Source organism: Cygnus atratus, chromosome 16 (genome assembly GCF_013377495.2).
Source record: "Cygnus atratus isolate AKBS03 ecotype Queensland, Australia chromosome 16, CAtr_DNAZoo_HiC_assembly, whole genome shotgun sequence".
Taxonomy (NCBI): domain Eukaryota; kingdom Metazoa; phylum Chordata; class Aves; order Anseriformes; family Anatidae; genus Cygnus; species Cygnus atratus.
In genome coordinates this window covers 15,788,334-15,804,741 of record NC_066377.1, presented here as the reverse complement: position 1 = coordinate 15,804,741, position 16,408 = coordinate 15,788,334, and positions in this window count along the sequence as shown.

The following is a 16,408-nucleotide window of genomic DNA, read 5'->3' as shown; positions in this document are numbered from 1 at the left end:
AGGTTGCCCAGGGCCTTGTCTAACCTGGCCTTGAACACCTCCAAGGATGGGGCATCCACAGCTTCTCTGGGCAGCCTGTGCCAGGGCCTCACCACCCTTTGAGTGAAAAAATTCCTTATAACCTCTAGTCTAAATCTCTCCTCTTTTAGTTTAAAACCATTCCCCCTCATCCTGTCATTATCTACCCGAGTAGAGAGTCCTCCTCCATCCTTTTTATAAGCCCCCTTTAAGTGCTGAAAGGTTGCAATGAGGTCACCCCAGAGCCTTCTCTTCTGTAGGCTGAACAGCCCCAACTCTCTCAGCCTTTCTCTGTAGGAGAGGTGCTCCAGCCCTCTGATCATCTTTGTGGCCCTCCTCTGGACCCAATCTAGCAGCTCCACATCCTAAGGTGTTAGGATGCTACCTGAGGTGTAACAGGAATGGAGAGATGAATACCTGCCTTTATCAGGTTCTTCAAAATCGCTATTAGAGAGGCTGCATTTGTTTCTGGGCTCCTTGTTTCAGACAGGACATTAAGAAATTGGAGGCAGAAGTTGCCTTCCAAAGTAAGAATTCAGATGTTTGACCTATTTATTGTGTTCAGGCAGGATAAAGGGTGTTATCAGATTCCAAAAACACAGGCAAGGCACTTGGTCCACATGGCTTAGGAGTACTGCAGAGGACTGCTAGAGGGTGAGGATTAGAAAGTGATACTAGCCACAGTCATAGTTATGGTTATGATGGGTTCTTCAGATAACATCCTGGCCCAGCCCAGGCTATGGGCTTAACACAAGTGCAGATGGGTGGCACCCTCCAGCCCAGGTCCCGTGGGACCGTGTTTGTGAGCCCTCTGGTCCTCTCTGGCCTCTCTACAGATCCTTGGACCCTCTGAGACTGAGAACTTGTGGAGCTCAATGCACAGATTACTGTGTTGGTCAATGCTTGTGCATTTTCTGTAGACAAGCATACAGGTATGCAACAGCCAGCCACAGCTGCACTTAATTTGTTAGGATAAATTCCAAGGACTGTGAATTCTCTGGACCTGAATATGCAAGATGAGCACTGACTCTTCAGGGGAGAAATTTCTCCATTTGGCAAAAACAGGGTCAGGCTACAAGATATACGAGTATGAGTATATCATACACAAGTATGATATACGTGGTGCCCTGGGCACCGTGAGTCACACCTGAGGGCATGCATGGGAGGAGCTGCCCCACTGCACTCAGGTGGGGCTTCAGAGAGCTGTGAAATTTTCCCTTGGACATTGAGGCCATGTTGTGTTATTGCTTCATGAATTCAGAGTGCCAGGATGGTCACACTTCAGCTGTAATAAATTACAGCAATAAGGAGAGGTAATTGCAGTTAAAGCTATTGTGCCATAATTAGGATGTTTGTTACAAAATGGCAGACGAGGCAGTGCTGATGGCATGGGTGGGTTCACTTTTGAAGCCAGGCATGACAGAAGGAACTAGAAGGACCAGGAGTTTCTGCTCAGAATTCCCCAGACATGGAGAGGGCTTGAGGCAGGTTCCCAGCGACCGGTCACAAGTGGAGTTCCCCAGGGTCAGTGCTGGGGCCCATCCTCTTTAATATCTTTATTGATGACTTGGATGAAGGAATTGTATGCACCCTCAGTAAGTATGCAGACGACACCAAGCTAGGGGGAAGTATCGGTCTGCTGGAGGGTAGGAAGGCCCCGCAGAGGGACCTGAACAGGTTGGGTTGATGGGCAGAGGCCAATGGGATGAGGTTCAACATGGCCAAGTGCCGGGTCCTGCACTTGGGGAACAACAACCCCATGCAGTGCTACAGGCTTGGAGTAGAGTGGCTGGGAAGCTGTGCAGAGGAAAAGGGTCTGGGGGTGCTGATTGATGCTCGTCTCAACATGAGCCAGCAGTGTGCCTGGGTGGCCAAGAAGGCCAGCAGCATCCTGGCTTGTATCAGGAATAGTGTAGGCAGCAGGACCAGGGACGTGATCGTCTCCCTTGTTGTAGCCTAACCTGGATGGCAGCCAGCACCACACAGCCATTCGCTTACCCTCCCCCCTCCTTCTCTGGGATACAGACACAGACACAGATTTCTAGGTTGGAAGAGACCTCAAGATCATCGAGTCCAACCTCCGACCTAACACTAAGTCCTCCACTAAACCATATCGCTAAGCTCTACATCTAAACGTCTTTTAAAGACCTCCAGGGATGGTGACTCCACCACCTCCCTGGGCAGCCCGTTCCAATGCTTAATAACCCTTTCGGTAAAGAAGTACTTCCTAACATCCAACCTAAAACTCCCCTGTCGCAACTTTCGCCCATTCCCCCTCGTCCTGTCACCAGGCACGTGGGAGAACAGACCAACCCCCACCTCTCTACAGCCTCCTTTAAGGTAACTGTAGAGAGCGATAAGGTCGCCCCTGAGCCTCCTCTTCTCCAGGCTGAACAAGCCCAGCTCCCTCAGCCGCTCCTCATAAGACTTGTTCTCCAGACCCCTCACCAGCTTGGTCGCCCTTCTCTGGACTCGCTCGAGCACGTCCATGTCCTTCCTGTAGCGAGGGGCCCAAAACTGAACACAGTACTCGAGGTGCGGCCTCACCAGAGCCGAGTACAGGGGGACAATCACTTCCCTAGACCTGCTGGCCACACTGCTTCTTATACAGGCCAGGATGCTGTTGGCCTTCTTGGCCACCTGAGCACACTGCTGGCTCATATTCAGCCGACTCTCAACCAATACTCCCAGGTCCTTCTCTGCCAGGCAGCTTTCCAACCACTCATCTCCCAGCCTGTAGCTCTGCTTGGGGTTGTTGCGCCCCAGGTGCAGGACCCGGCACTTGGCCTTGTTGAACTTCATACAGTTGACCTCAGCCCATCGCTCCAGCCTATCCAGATCCTCCTGCAGAGCCTTCCTGCCCTCGAGCAGATCGACACACGCACTTAGCTTGGTGTCATCTGCAAACTTACTGAGGGTGCACTGGACGCCCTCATCCAGATCATCGATAAAGATATTAAAGAGGACCGGCCCCAGTACCGAGCCCTGGGGGACACCACTTGTGACCAGCCTCCAACCAGATTTGACTCCATTCACCACAACTCTCTGGGCCCGGCTATCCAGCCAGTTTCTAACCCAGCGAAGCGTACGCCAGTCCAAGCCCCGAGCAGCCAGTTTCTTGAGGAGAATGTTGTGGGGAACGGTGTCAAAAGCCTTACTGAGGTCAAGGTAAACCACATCCACAGCCCTTCCCTCATCCACCAAGCGCGTCACTTTGTCATAGAAGGAGATCAGGTTCGTCAAGCAGGACCTGCCTTTCATAAACCCATGCTGACTGGGCCTGATCGCCTGCTTGCCCTGCAAGTGCCGCGTGATGACCCTCAAGATAATCTGCTCCAACAGATTAAATCCTCCAACAGGGATGGGGGAGAGAATCAGAAAAAAAATGAAAGCCTGTGGGTTGAGATAAAGACAGTTTGTTAGGACAGAAAAGAAAGGAAAATAATAATAATAATGGTAATAGTACTACTAATAATAGTTTGTACAAACAAGTGATGCACAATGCAATTGCTCACCACCCACTGACCAATGCCCAGCCTATCCCCAAGCATCCCCCACCCCAGCCCACCCCCCCACATTAACTGTTCAACATGACCCCATATGGTACGGAATACCCCTATGGCCAGTTTGGGTCAGCTGTCCTGGGTCTGTCCCCTCCCAGCTCCTGCTGCACCCCCAGCCTGCCCACTGGCAGGGCAGAGCGAGAAGCTGGAAAGTCCTTGGCTTAATGTAAGCGCTGCTCTGCAACAATTAAAACATCAGTGTGATATCAACATTATTCTCATCCCAAATCCCAAACACAGCACCACAGCAGCTACTAGGAGGAAAATTAACTCTATCCTAGCCAAAACCAGGACACCCCTGTACTCTGCTCTGGTGAGGCTGGATTTCGAGTGCTGTGTTCAGTTTTGGGCCCCTCACTACAAGAAGGACATCGAGGCCCTAGAGCATGTCCAGAGAAGGGCTACGAAGCTGGTGAAGGGCCTGGAGCACAAGTCCTGTGAGGAGCGGCTGAGGGAACTGGGGGTGTTGGTCTGGAGAAGAGGAGGCTCAGGAGAGACCTCATTGCTCTCTACAGGTACCAGAAAGGAAGGTGTGGGGAGCTGGGGGTCGGCCTCTTCTCACAGGTAACCAGTGATAGGACTAGAGGAAATGGCCTCAAGTTGCGCCAGGGGAGGTTCAGGTTGGAAATGAGGAGACATTTCTTCTCAGAAAGAGCAGTCAGGCATTGGGACAGGTTGCCCAGGGAGGTGGTGGTGTCTCCGTCCCTCAGGGGGTTTTTAAGGAAAGGTTGGACCTGGTGCTTAGGGACATGGTTTAGGGGGTAATATTGGTAGTAGGGGGATAGTTGGACCAGATGATTTTGGAGGTCTTTACTAGAGTTAATGTTTCTATGATTCTGTGCCAAACACCAATCTGCCACGGATATTGGAGAGGCCCAGCCCATGCTTCCCTGTCAGGTCACCTGTCGGGGACTGTCTCCCTTGCCCAACTCTTATTGCTGTCCTCAAGAAGCAATGCCACATCTCTTCTAAGCCCAAAGACCTAATGCCAGTCTGTCAGCCTTTGATGAAGGCAGAGGCTCCTGCAGCATTTGCTCACCAGCTCTACCAAGCTGCACTGGCAAGAGCTGGTTGCTGGTCCCCTGCTGGCAACAGTGGGCAGCACAGCACAGGAATGAGCTCCCCTTGCCTCAGCCAGGGGCACACCTGGATGCCAGCCCAGGCAGGGCCCTGCTTGGCTCCTCAGACCCTGCCTGTTTTCTGCTGCCCTTTCTCTCATGATGCTGTGTAGCCCCACAGGAGGCCTTGCCACCACACGGAAGTGGTGCACTGACAGCAGCACACCCAGCCCTTGCTCCTTGGCTTGGCTCTGACAAGTACCGCCAGCTGACGGCAGCACTGGGATACCCGGCCCTTCGCCCTCCATCGGCACCAGCAGCCACCAGGATGCCTTGGGGTGCCCATTTGTGCCCTTTAGGCATCTCCGGCCTGAGGGTCTCACCCGCCTGGGTGGTGGTGGAGGACGTGGGGGCTTCAGGTGGCCCTTGCTGCTCCATATGATTCAGGCAGGGTCTGAAGGATGCTTCTGTGTTGCACCAGACAGGAGAGCTGTGAGAAGTGGAATTTTTCACCCAATATCTTTTTTTAAGTGGGGAAAAATAAATTAAAAAAAAAAAAAAAAGGAAGGAAAGGAAGGAAGGAAGGGAGGGAGGGAGGGAGAGAGAGAGAGAGAGAGAGAAAGAAAGAAAGAAAGAAAGAGAAAAAGAAAGAAAGAAAGAGAGAAAGACATCTTTGTTTATAAGATCATTTGTGGGACTCACCTGCCAAATTGAGAGGGTCAAAATCCACTGTTTTTTGAAGTCAAAATGCTTTATCTAAGTACCTTCCTCTAGGATGCCTCAGCAGCACTGCTGATTTCTTTTTATTTTGGTCTGATTTTATGATATTTATGAAATGCCTTCAAAGCTAGCACTGAAAACTTTTGCTTTGTCCCAAATTAAACTGCTTTCTGACTTTCCAACTCACTAAAAAAATGTTAAATTTAGTGCTCAGAAATATTTTTTTCCCCAGTTTTGGATGTGTCTGTGTCCTCTTGACCTCTCCCACTGCAGGAAGAGCCACTGAGGTGTGCAGTGCCGGCCTGGTGCTCTTCAGCAAACACTAGCATCTATCTGCTTTAGTAGAGCACTTTTCCAGGAGAGGGAGGACATCATCAGAGATGGTTACCTTTGAAGGTCAGGCAGAGCAGACTGAGGAGAGAAGGTCTTTCGGTGACAAAGCATCTACCTGGAGTGTCTGGCAGAGCCTGCCGTCCAGCACGTCTTTGTGGCAACCTGTCTGTCTGCTCAGACAACAGGGCTCATCTTCTTCTTCCTCCCTTTCTGCTCCAGGCTTTCTCTCATGTATTTCTGCAACACTGCCTGTTCTGCTCTCTACTCTAGCTCCTCCACTCTCTGTCCACCCTCCAACATGTGAGCACACCGCATAATTGCCTGGGGCACATACACTGACTCACAAACCCTGCAGTATTTAACAGGAAGAACCGAGTAACTGGCATGACCTGCCTGTTTCGCCTGTCTGCTATCTCTTGGCCCATCTATCCTTCGTGTTTATCAGGAGTCTAAAATAAGAGTCATGTTAATATGTCTCTTCCTCCCGGGATTGTTGGGAGGATTAATTAGTTAATGTTTGTACAGTGCTTTGAAGATAAGTGCCAAGCTGGATGATGATAGGAGGAGAAATGCATTCTTCATCTTATCTCCTTCCTTTTTTCACTTGGGCTGATGCTAACAGCCAACGTGCTCTTTCTCCACTAGGTCACTTGGCAGGGATAGTGTTATCTTGCATTGCAAACCAGGGTGAAGAGACAACATGTGAGCAGAAATCAGCAGCATAGGAGTGAATAAAAGAAGCAGAGAGGAGGTGGCCACCTTGGGAAGGCACCAGGGTTCAGCTCCCACACGTGTCTGCTGTGCTCACTGCCCAAAACTGCAGCTGAGCAATAGACAAAGGAATTGAATGAGTGCTTAGGGTGCAAAGATCATGGGACCCTGTTTAGCAGCCCAAGCCCCAGACACCAGGCAAAGAAGAGACCAGGGAAACGATACTCCGAGCATGCTGCTCTCAGGGCTGGCAACTGGTGTGAACAACTCACCACCAGTTCCATTTTCCTGCACCAGCTTACCAGGTGGACTTGCATGGCAATGAGCTGCGTGCAGGTCCAGGTGGGGTCCAGGCAGCAGACTGTGTGTTGGCTCACTGGGCAGGGACCACGCCTTGGGTTGGCAGTGGGATTACAGCACTGCCAGCTGGTACAGAGCATGGTCATTAACTCCTGGAAAAATTGTTCCCAGACAGCTCAGTGGAGACATCTACCCTTTGGGTACAGAAGGAAAGGTGAACCCTCCCTGGATGACTCAGGCCAGAAGAGCATTTGACATCTCTTGGGCAGACAAGGGGATGACATCTTATTGTGGATAGGCTGGTGCCTATCCACAGGGACCTATACCCAGGGACCCTCCCACTGTCATCCGCATCTGGGAAGAGGCCATTCTTATCCCCATGTAAGTGTCCCACCAAGGTGGCCCTGTCTTGATGGTCTTAGCACCAGCCAGGCAGGGTTGCCACGTCACAGCCTGGGCCACATGCTGCAGCCCTGCTTTGCCAGCCCACATTCATCAGTGGTGTATTTAACCCTGGCAGGTAGCTCAGCAGCACAGCCCTCACTCACACCCCTCCAGTGGGATGGGGGGGGAGAACTGGAGAGGTACAAGTGTGAGAGCTCATGGGTTGAGATAAAGACATTTAGGTAAAGCAGAAGCCATACACAAAAGCAAAACCAAAAAAGGAATCCATTTGCTGCTTCCCACCAGCAGGCAGGTGTTCAGCCACCCCCAGGAGAGCAGGGCTCCCCATGTGTAAGAGTTCCTTGGGAAGACAAATGCTGTCACTCCGAACATCCCACACTTCCTCCTTCTTAACCACAGCTTTTATTGCTGAGCATGACACCCCATGGCACAGAACGTCCCTCTGGCCATTTGGGCCATCTGTGCTGGCTGTCCCCCCCCCCCAGCTTCTTGTGCCCTCCAGCCTCCTCACTGGCAGGGCAGCACAAGAAGCTGAGAAGTCCTTGACTCTGTGTCAGCACTGCTCTGCAACAACTAAAACATCAGTGTTTGTTGGCACTATTTTCATCAAAAGTCAGAATCATATGAGCCTCTATGAAGAAAATTAACTCTGTTCCCGTCAAAACCAGTACAAAGGGGCACCAGGGCTTTGGTAGCTGAGATATAGTGGCTATTAAAATTTTGTGCTTTTAAAAACAGTGGCCATTTTCCATGACAGTTCCAGGATGCTTATTGTCATTTTTACCAAAATATTCTGCAATGGTCAGTTCAGAACTTCACTTCCTTCACTTCCCACTGCACTTTCTTGTGGAAAACTGAGCATGATACCATGGGAAGAACAAGATTTTATTGTGCTGAGTGGTGAAACAGAAGTGAGTTTCACCCTCACAACCCCATTTTCTTGTTTATTCCAAACTATGCAAAAGGGAAACAAACTCCAGTTTTTTCACCAAATTTCTTTTAGTCATCCATGCCAACAACCCCCAAAAGCAGTTGGCTCTGGGGAAGGGCACAGCAGGTATTCCTGTCTTGGTGCAGTAAGGGGAAGCTGAGGCAGAGCTTTCCTGCCTGAGCTGGACAAGCCCAGCATGTTGGCAGCAGGACTTAAATTTCAGGGTAGAGAATTCCCAACAGCCATGCCCCGGCCCCAGCTCCGTCTGGTTGTACATCAATAGTGGATGAGTTCTGGCTTTGTCTGGGCTGGGGAATACATGTTGCAGCTAGTGATGTTAATTAAATGGTAACTAGACTAATGGAGATTTATTTTCAGGCTTCTTGATAGAAACTGGTTTATACACAGCTGGGAAATTGAAATCTGACCTCCTGCTCATTTCCTCTCTTCTCCAAAACAGCAGTTAATTACTGCAGTAGCCTGCAGAAGCTATGGGACAGGCTCCTCCACACAGTGTTCCCTTGGGGCCGCCCAGGAAGGTCTGGCAGGAAGCATCTCCCCAGCCTGGCTCCAGAGGCTGGGCCTCATCTTCCTGCATCCCAGACCCAGATCCAGGTGATCAGCCCTGGAGACGGCTGGGGGTGGCCTAGGGTGGTCTCCCAGTGCCCCTGCCTTGCCTTCCTCCAGCTCCCCAGGGAGAGACAGGCTGTTCACAAGTGTAGAGATCTCAAAGCCTGGAAAAGGGGAGATGTGGTCATCTGAGGGGGGGGCAGACAGGGCAGCCCTGGGCTCACCTCGGGGCTGGGGCACGCAGCTGCATCCCTTGCAGCTGTTTTCACAGTGGGGACCACAGGAGCTGGCACTGGGCAGAGCTCAGGAGACCCAGGGACTCTCCCTGACTTCATGACTGACCTTCCTTATCTCATGCCTCAGTTTCCCCTGAGTGATGGTAATGGTTTGACTGAAGGTGATGGTTTTGGCACTTCACAGGTTTCGTTCTTTTGCCAAAGAAGAGGTCAGCAGCACTCACACCAGAGCCAGTGGCTCCAGTTAGTATAGGATGCTCTGTTTTTCCAAACCTGCACAACATGATCTGCTCCTTGACGTGTTTTCCTCCATCTGACTTTGCACACATTTCTACTTGTGCATTGCACAGCAGTCTGGAGTGTGGAGCTGCTGGAGCCCTGAGACCTTCTTGTCTACGTGGAGCTAATGGGACACTGCTGGACCACCCCGGGTACCTCCCTGTCTCCTGGGCTGGGTGGGATGCGAGTCCCTACCGTGAGGCCAGCTCCACACCCCTCATCTCCTTCTGTCCGCAAAGGAGAGATGGTGCCAAAGGGATGCAGGCAGAGGGAGAAGCAGCAGCTGCCTGGAATAGGCGCAAAGGGCTTTGCAGCACGTCTGGCTTAGCGCTGGGGGCCATGGGTCCATCTGCTCCCCATCACAGCCAGCAGCCTCAGCCAGCAGCAGAGTGGAGGCCTGCCTGGGGAGGGGCACAGTAAGTGGTACTTAGGCTTTTGGGTACCCTTAACCCTTGCATTTCAGGTTGCATGCAAACAAAGCCCACAGCCCACACACAATCTCCTGGTTAGCACCAAGAAACAGCACAGCAGTCACCCATAATGCTTTTATAATCTGCTTTCTGTAAGATGACTGTTCCCACAAGAAAGGGAGGAGGAGACATGATTAATTTTCATTAGCCTTGTAAATAATAAGCTAGTTTCCGCTAGTCTTGCCCTGTAATTAGGGTTCTGGTTCCAGGGACCTGCAGAATGAAGCTGGTGACTCACAGGAAGGCAGGACAGCCTGGCCATCTCCCACCCACCCACACTCCCCAGGAAAAGGGAAGCGGCTGGGGCACCGCTCAGAAGGGGATGGGGTTAGGGTTGGAGTTGGTGTTAGGGTTAGGGGAGTTTAGAGGGCAAAGCCCACCCAGAGGAAGCGCAGGCTGAGGCTGGCACATCTTCATTGTTAAAAAAAAAAAAAAAAAAAGAAAAACTTCTGGTCCAGGACTGGCAGTGTCTGACCTGAACATCTGGATGTTGTGTGGATGTAAGGTAACCTTGGGAGGAGCCAGTGACATGGAGGTGAGGTGCAGAAGGGGCGCCTGGGTGCCTGCAAAGGGTCTGGGACTGAATAACTGGCAGCCATCAGCACCCAAGCACACATCTTGTGTCCAAGAGCACAGTGGAAGTCACACTCAGGAATCAGAGTAAACAAAACTCTACAGCTGAGGACACCACTGTGCCTCCATGAGAGACACCACACAATGGAGATGTGTGATCTTTTGGGTAGATATGTGACTTGAGGGAGCTCAAAAACTTTCATGAACAAGAGGGGAGTTTTTGGAGCCTCCATTTCCATTTCGGTGTCTGCTAAACCAAAAAAAAAATCAGTTTTAATATGAAAATATAATTCTGACATATTTTTAAAAGTGATATTTTACAACAAAAAGACTGAATGGTTTAATAAACCCAATCCAAATGAAAGTATTTTATTATAGACCAAAGAAAATGGTCGTTCTCATCCCCGAACATTTTTCTTATGCCAATTCCTTAAGAAAAAAAAAATTGAAGAAGAACCTGCAAAAAAATAAGCACTTTTTTTTCCTAAATTTAGCCAGAAATTGAATAGTTTCTGTGTATGCAGATTCCCCTCGCTCAGTCTCCAGGTGCTATACATCTGTGGTTTGACCTTCCCTGCTCGGAACTGCTCTGGACAAGGTGGCACTCACCAGAGGAAGAAAGAACCTGGCTTATGCTCATCCAAGGGAATTGTATGAGAGGTAGACCTTGAACCCAGCTCATCTGTGCCCAACATAAGAAGAGCGGGGCTTGGCCCTACCCTACCATACACGCTGTGCAAAGCAGTGGTGCCACGCTCACCACAATCTCTTCTGTTTTCCCCCACAGGGAACATGCATTTCACTGCCATTCCGATTTTATTTTTCCATAGCTTTACTGAGGCTGCGTTATACCCTCCCTTGCTGGAGGCTGGATCCTATGACTCTGTGTGCCCCAGAACGCCTTTCCACGAAGACATGTTTGGACACAGGGCTTTGGCTTGGCTGGAGACAGAGGTGGCCAGGGAATGCAGTATTTGCAGTATTTGGCCATTCACTTCACCCAGTGTATCCTTATTGCTTGGAACCAGACCTGTCTCTGAGCATCGTGTTTGCCAGGTCAACAGCTCCCCCAGGGGTAGAAGATGCAGGATATTAGGCCAGAGCAGAGGTGACACAGCCAACACAGCCACTGTAATAGATGTCTGCAGAAAAGCGTAGTCAGAAGATGTAGTGCCTTTAGGAGATCTGACGGATAACTTCCTGCTGGGAAGCAGCATTCAGAGAGCATGTAGGTGGCAGAGGGCAGCGGTGCTGGAGGCAGGACTGCCTTTAGCTGGTCCTGCCCTGCAGTGCGGGCTGGTGTTCAGGGAATGCTGCCCAGCCCGCCTGCCCCAGAGCAGCCGCACAGCAGCAGGAGGCTCGTGGCTGAGCAACACAACTTGTTCTGACCCAAAAAAATCACCTGGGGAGAAATACAAGGGAACTCATGGGGCTGAGATCTGTGAAACAGAGCATGTTCCAAAGCAGGGAACTCTGCTGCTTTGGTGAAGCTTTTCCCTAACACAGGGGCAAGGTGAGGTCCTTTTTCACAAGCAAAATTTACCTCTGGCACTCACTGCCGTGAGATAGGTATCAGAAGCACAAAGATAAAACCATTTCAAAAGGGAAAAAAAGACTGAAAGAGAGGTGAATAAGGAGAATGTCTCTGCCTGCATGAGGGAAAAACACTCATTGGACCCCCTGAAAAATGCCAGGGCACTACTACCTGCACAGGTCACCTCCAGGACTGCCCCCATCCTGGAAGCATGCACATGATCCCTCCTCAGGTCTGTGGGGCTCTGTGTGCAGCTCGGGTGGTGTGAAAGTCTCTCTGTGCACCTCAGGCAGCCTGTGAGCTGAGCTGCCTCTGGCACACCACAAAGCCAGCCAGGAGCCACTGATGCAGGGCAGACCTCCAATGTCTGGATGCAAGGGGATGCAGTCCTTCATCAAGGCAACAGCCTGTCACAGTTAAACACTACTGCAGTCAGGGAAGTCATCCCTTGTTGAGGTGACCTTTGATTTTACAACCACCCCAAAAGTCAGACAGCAGCAAGTGGCTCCTCTGCTGGGTACTCATCCCTGGTGTGAGCCATGGGCTGGCAGGACCCGTGCCTGGCTCTGCACACAAGCCCTGTCCTTCAGCCTCCTCGGCAAGAGCCTCCTGCTGAAAAACACAGCCAATTCTGGGAACAGACTTTACCCAAACCAGCAGATGCAGTACAAACCCATCTTGAAAGAACCGTTCACTAAGGAAAAACAATTGGCACATTAATTAGAAGTGACCGATTAAAGAACTGAAAGGGAATTACTCATCTTGTTATAGACAGGCACCTGCAGAGTTCTTGCTATCAGAACAACAGCATCCTCCACACCACTGAGAGGACACTGCTGCTCAGCAGCACAGCACATCCTCTCATTCAGCACAAATGCACAGCCACCAGCCCAGTGCATTCCAAAGCCCCACAAATTGATCCACCACAAGGCAGTGCCACCCGTGGCCATCAGGATGACAGCACAAAACAGTGAGGGTGATGGGCCAGGCTGCCCAAACAGTGCAATTCACACCCAGACACACAACACAAGCAGAGCCACACACAGAGGGGAGCACGCATGCATGCATGCTCCCTCTTCTGGGTAGGCTGTTCTCTTCTAGCACCAGCCTGGTCTGCCCTTACTTTGCTTTTCCACATACAGCTTCTCCATGTGCTTTGTCTCTTCCATCCCTTGCAAAGGTGCAGCTGGTTTGCCATGTCAGAGCAGGATTTGGGCAAGAAGCACAGAGCAGAGACCTGTCCCAGGCAGCCCAAGGTTTTCTGCATCACTGGCACTCTCTTACGTGATACAGGTTATCCTAGATGTCATGCCAGGAGCTTTGCTGGCGCGCTCCATAGCACAGTGGGTCACCAGAGACAGCAAAGGGAGAAGGCTAAGGGCTTCTCAGTGGAAACGGCTGCTGGCAGCTAATAGAGCAGGGTTTTCTGACATAAGTGGCTATGTGGCAGACCTGGTTCGGGGGGGTTGCTGAGAGCTGATCTGGGATTTTGAGTGGTCACAGAAGACTGTGTTTAGACCCAGAGAGAGAAGTGATGCAGGTTAGCTACGACTTGGTTGCCATCACTGAAACTCCATGACTGGAATGCTGCAATGACTGGCTATAGGCTCTTCAGAAGGGACAGGCAGCACAGAAGAGGTGGTGATGTGGCTCTATATTAGAGAGTGTTTTGATATTGTGGAACTCGAGACTGAATCTGGGAATGATAAGGTTGAGTCCCTATGGGTTAGGATCGGTGGGAAAGCCAACAAGGCAAGCATCCTGGTGGGGGTCTGTTACAGACTGCCAAACCAGAATGAGGAGACGGGTGAGGAATTCTACAGGCAGCTGGCAAAAGCTGCGAAATCGTCAGCTCTTGTTCTCGTAGGGGACTTCAACTTCCCAGGCATATCCTGGAAATGCAATATAGCTCAGAGGAAGCAGTCTAGGAGGTTTCTGGAGAGCGTGGAAGAGTTTCTTGATGCAGCTGGTTAGTGAGCCTACCAGGGGAGGTGCCCCGCTAGACCTTCTGTTCACAAACAGAGGACTGGTGGCAGATGTGGTGGTCGGGAGCTGTCTTGGGCAGAGTGACCACAAAATGTTAGAGTTCTCTATTCTTGGTGGAGTCAGGAGGGGGGTCAGTAAAACTGCTGTCTTAGACTTCCAGAGGGCAGACTTTGAGCTGTTCAGGACACTGGTTGGCAGAGTCCCTTGGGAGGCAGTTCTGAAGGGCAGAGGAGTCCAGGAAGGCTGGGCACTCCTCAAGAAGGAAATCTTAATGGCTCAGGAGCGGTCTGTCCCCACGTGCCCAAAGACAAGCTGGCGTGGAAGAAGACCGGCCTGGCTGAACAGAGAGTTGTGGCTAGAGCTTAGGAAAGAAAAAGAGGGTTTATGATCTTTGGAAAAGAGGGCGGGCCACTCAGGATTATAAGGATGTTGTAAGGATGTGTAGGGACAAAATTAGAAAGGCCAAAGCTCATCTGGAGCTCAATCTGGCTGCTGCTGTTAAAGATAACAGAAAATGTTTATATAAATACATTAACACAAAAAGGAGGACTAAGGAGAGTCTCCATCCTTTACTGGATGCGGGGGGAAACTTAGTGACGAGAGATGAGGAAAAGGCTGAGGTGCTTAATGCCTTCTTTGCCTCAGTCTTTAGCGGCAAGACCAGTTGTTCTCTGGATACCCAGTACCCTGAGCTGGTGCAAGGGGATGGGGAGCAGATTGTGGCCCTCACAGTCCATGAGGAAATGGTTGGTGACCTGCTACAGCACTTAGATGTATGCAAGTCAATGGGGCCGGATGGGATCCACCCGAGGGTACTGAGAGAACTGGGGGGAAGAACTGGCCAGCTGCTTTCCATCGTTTATCAGCAGTACTGGCTATCGGGGGAGGTCCCAGTCGACTGGCGGCTAGCAAACATGACGCCCATCTACAAGAAGGGCCAGAGGGTAGACCTGGGGAACTATAGGCCTGTTAGTTTGACCTCAGTGCCAGGGAAGCTCATGGAGCAGATTATCTTGGGTGTCATCACGCAGCACTTACAGGGCAACCAGGCGATCAGGCCCAGTCAGCATGGGTTTATGAGAGGCAGGTCCTGCTTGATGAACCTGATCTCCTTCTATGACAAAGTGGCGTACTTAGTGGATGAGGGAAAGGCTGTGGATGTGGTCTACCTTGACTTCAGTAAGGCTTTTGACACCATTTCCCACAGCATTCTCTGCAAGAAACTGGCTGCTTGTGGCTTGGACTGGCGTACGCTTCGTTGGGTTAGAAACTGGCTGGATAGCCGGGCCCAAAGGGTCATGGTGAATGGAGTCAAATCCAGCTGGAGGCCAGTCACTAGTGGAGTCCCCCAGGGCTCAGTACTGGGGCCAGTCCTCTTTAATATCTTTATCGATGATCTGGATGAGGGCGTCCAGTGCACCCTCAGTAAGTTTGCAGACAACACCAAGTTAGGTGCATGTGTCGATCTGCTCGAGGGTAGGAAGGCTCTGCAGGAGGATCTGGATAGGCTGGACCGATGGGCTGAGGCCAACTGTGTGAAGTTCAACAAGGCCAAGTGCTGGGTCCTGCGCCTGGGGCACAACAACCCCAAGCAGCGCTACAGGCTGGGAGATGAGTGGTTGGAAAGCTGCCTGGCAGAGAAGGACCTGGGAGTATTGGTTGAGAGTCGGCTGAGTATGAGCCAGCAGTGTGCTCAGGTGGCCAAGAAGGCCAACAGCATCCTGGCCTGTATAAGAAGCAGTGTGGCCAGCAGGGCTAGGAAAGTGATTGTCCCCCTGTACTCGGCTCTGGTGAGGCCGCACCTCGAGTACTGTGTTCAGTTTTGGGCTCCTTGCTACAAGAAGGACACTGAGGTGCTCGAGCGAGTCCAGAGGAGGGCAACAAAGCTGGTGAGGGGTCTGGAGAACAAATCTGATGAGGAGCGGCTGAGGGAGCTGGGATTGTTCAGCCTGGAGAAGAGGAGGCTCAGGGGCAACCTTATTGCTCTCTATAGGTACCTTAAAGGAGGCTGTAGCGAGGTGGGGGTTGGTCTGTTCTCCCACGTGCCTGGTGACAGGATGAGGGGGAATGGGCTAAAGTTGCACCAGGGGAGGTTTAGGTTGGATATTAGGAAAAACTTCTTTACTGAAAGGGTTGTTAGGCATTGGAATGGGCTTCCCAGGGAAGTGGTTGAGTCACCATCCCTGTGGGTCTTTAAAAGACATTTAGATTTAGAGCTTAGTGATAGTTTAGTGGAGGACTTGTTAGTGTTAGGTCAGAGGTTGGACTAGGTGATCTTGGAGGTCTCTTCCAACGCAGATGATTCTGTGATTCTGTGATTCTTTCTCTCATTACCCTGAGCAGACAAGTAGGGACAGGGAGAGAGAACAAGGAGTGCTGGCAAGGACAGATCACTCAGGTGTTCTCTGTAACAGGACAGTAGGTCTTCGTCCCACGGGGCTCAGTGGGCATGGTCAGGTCATGGGTGCCCTGCAGCAGGAAACCCCTTCAGACCCCAGCCGAGGACAGGCTCCTGGGTTCCCTGGGTGAGGAGAGCAGCGAGGACACCGCCGAGTTGCAGGCCAGGAGCAGCCTGGGCAGCACACAGCTTCTTGTAGCCACATTTCAGCCCTGGCTGGTTATCCCACCTGTGCAATCAAATGGTGTTTCTTCATGCTTTACCTGATCTGCTGAAGGTTAAAATAAGAGCCAGCAGAGACTGTGCAGGAGTAAGCGTGTGCC